Below are 3,575 nucleotides of genomic sequence, written 5' to 3' on the forward strand. Positions count from 1 at the left end.
GCCATTACAGACAAACGTGTTTGTTGTTCGAGGAGCGGCTCGGTCACACACTAATGTCATTAGTTTGTTATCATTACTAAGTTGCAGGACTACTTTTCCCCCTTTTTTACCACATCATGTCTCCTGCCTGGATCTGTTATTATCTCGCTCTGAAGCACAGAGGAGTGTCAGAGGTAAGCTCGTTTCAACTGCTTTTTACAACGCGGTCTCATTTCCATACTCAGATACTCAGATAAAAAACATTTATCCGAGTATAGTACTATCCCCCTACTTTATGGATTTTATGGGTTTAATTTTACATATTATAATTGAATAAATACTGTATATCACGGCATCACTATCCGTGCTGTGAGCATTCTGTCAAACACTGGAGAAGATCTCAGTGCTTTCCAAGCTCTCCACACCTGCCTGAGAAGACTAGTGAACTGTTTGTGTCTCTAAAACAGTGACATGTCCGCTCTTTCCTAGAAAGATCTCACCTGAGGGTCCTGACTCCCACCAGCTGTCTGAACTTAAATGTTTTAAACTTCCTCTCTGTCTGGCTTTATATCTCAATCCAGAACCCAGATCTTGCCAGTATAATCTGGCCTGGGTGGTGGTCTGGTGTGGAGGGAGCCATTCATAAACTAGAGAACAACTTACAGGAAATGTTGGTTGTGCTTTGTGATTTATCTGTCGTCACTGTCATTCATGTTCCACCCCAAGCAGCATCTTTTTCTAACCACTAAATGCCATGCCTCTCCTTTTCATGCACCACTCCTTCCTCTTTGGAGGTTTTCAGTGGAGATTCTGATCAGTGCCGGCCATTTTAATCCACTTCCAGTTACAAGCATCCTCTTTTCCATCAGATCACTCCAAGGTTGCTAATGTCTCTGCTGTCCGGTGAGGCAAAGTTACGGAGTGGCAGAAGGACTCCTTTTGTTGTTCCCTTAAGGATTTTAATGAACTCACTTGTGTTTTTGACCCTGTTCTGCCTGAACAAGAAGCTGCAAGGAGACTGTTTACTCTAAAACAAGGGAGGAGGAGAAGCTGCAGATAGTCATTGGAATGACGCAGCATTAACTGATGTCTTTTTTCAAGGATTAAATGATGAAAAAAAAAATTAACTAACCACCAGAGATCACTCAGAGTCTTTACAGGAGAGGACTCAGCCAACCACATTGACTGATTACAGTTTTTATTGATGGGTTTGACGCAGCCGTCGACTCAAAATCCACATTTTCAGAACAGTTAACGCAGAGGCCTAAACATTGACAAGGGGTCAAAATGATACATTTTGTTTGCAAAAGGCAACAACTGTGTCAAAACATTTAAAATATGGAACAAAAGCAAACTTTGCCTTCAAACAATTCAACTTTGACACAATGTATGAACACCTCCAAACAATCAGTACACAATGGACAACAAAATACAAAATACAGCACTCGTGTGAATCAGTGCACCATTGCTTGTCATTGTAGCCTATGACTGTARGTAGCTTACATGTCAGTGCTGTTTGTAGTCAAATTTACCCTCTTGTAAAAAATGCATCCAGAAGCAGATATGCTTTGATGCAAATTTTATTGATTATATTATTTTTTTCAGACTGTGCTGCCCTCGAGGATCAGGGTTGCCCACCCCTGGTCTACAGACACCTGGTTTGGAGAATTGAGAAACCCCAGAAATAGGATGGACATTAAATGGACATGTTTTAAACCAATCTAAGCAGGAAACTGAGCCTGTTGTTCTGCCTCAGGAGGGCAATCATCATGAAGTTCCTCATTATTCATTCACCACAGCTTCCATTCTTGGCACTTCATGGACATAAGCAACACATTAACTGGGTAAAAAAAGGAAATTGCCAACTGGTCAAAGAAATGTTTTTCATCTTGTCTGTTTGAAACAGTTTCTCACAGCCTAAAGTGTCTGAGGATCCAGATTTGTTCAAAGTCCCTTCTGAATACCACAATCTCAAGGAGGTTTTTAACAAGGTTAATCCCGCCTCATTGCCTCCCTGTATGGTTGCCCCATAGACCTACTTCCTGGTACCACACCCTATAAAGGACATTTATACTCCTTTATAGGGAGTCAAGCCATTCATAAATATATTAATGAGTCACTCCAGGTTGCTATCATCAGACCCTCGGATTCTCCAGTGGCGATGGGTTTCTCTAAACAAAGACGGTTCTTTAAGACCATTAGCAAGGTCTGGACAAAAACAACTATCAAGAACAAGAATCCTTTACTTCTTATGACTTCTGCATTTGATCTCATTCAAGGTGCTGCCATCTTCACCAAGCTTGATCTCCAGAATGCTCTCACCTCGTCCAAATCAAAGAGGGAGATAAATGGAAGACGACATTTAACATTCCCAATGGACACGATGAATATTTATCTCCGCCAAGGAGGTAATGCTTTCGGTCGCGTATGTTGGACCTTCTGTCTGTCGTTCTGTCTGTGGACAACATTACTCAAAAACTTGTGGACGGATTGTCATGACATTTACATCACATGTGGGTACTGGGACAAGTAACAAACCATTACATTTTGGTGATGTTCCGGATCACAACGCAGATCCAGGAATTTTTTTTCTATTAATCCTCTCAGATCGGCAAAGCTGTGATGCTTTCACAGGGCTTCTGTAAAAAACTGACAGCTTTCAGTTTTCATTTGAACTGGATTACACAGCATGGACTTCAAGTTTTATAAAAGTAATGTTAAAACCAGATGTAATGATGAATAAGTCTTGCCATAATGTGCGCATTTCTACGCATTTGGTGCACATTTAGAGAACGTTGTGTGACCAGGAAGTGCATGACTGCACCACGAAACCCATTTTTCCCATTTCCTCAAACACACCACATTGTTGTAGGCTTGTAAACAGATCGACGAAGAACGAGGAAGAGGAGTGATGCACACAGGTGCGGTGGACTTCAGACTAAGAGGTTGTTTGTTTGTTTGTTCATTTTTATTATTTAAATGAGACCAGAGGCTAGGTCATGTTTTCAGTCGCGCTGACCCTCTCTGACTGTACCAGGAAGCACTTTATGAAGAGAGTCAAACCATTACAAACTCATACAAGGGGATAAAACAGACGTTTTACATGGTGAAKTATGACTGATGAAAACTTAGGAGCTTAATCCCACACCAGTTTGACCATGAATAACGTCGGGTGACCAGTCTGACTTTTGTTTCCACATTGGACTCCACAGAGAAGAAATCCCGTGCATACTGCTGCTTAAATGTTCACTACATCAGAACTTATTCAACAAATGTGTTTCCATCTCTGCTTTTGTGCATTAACTCTTACAGGATAGGGAAATGGATTTGGCGGAGGTTTGCACTCTCTGAGTGCTTCTAGTTGATAATGCCTTTTGGCTTACCTAATGCCCCTCTGTCTTCTAGGCCCTCATTAAGGATGTTTTGAGAGACATGGTTAACCAGTTGATTTTAGTCTATTTAGACCATAGTTTGATCTTTTCTAAAGATCRACTCTCTCACAAGAAACACGTGAGGTCCGTTCTTCTAAGACTTCTATGAGTTCCACCAAACCACCGTCCTATTTCTGGGGTTTATCAATTCTCCAAACCAGGTGT

Source organism: Austrofundulus limnaeus, unplaced genomic scaffold (genome assembly GCF_001266775.1).
Source record: "Austrofundulus limnaeus strain Quisiro unplaced genomic scaffold, Austrofundulus_limnaeus-1.0 Scaffold547, whole genome shotgun sequence".
Classification (NCBI taxonomy): Eukaryota; Metazoa; Chordata; class Actinopteri; order Cyprinodontiformes; family Rivulidae; genus Austrofundulus; species Austrofundulus limnaeus.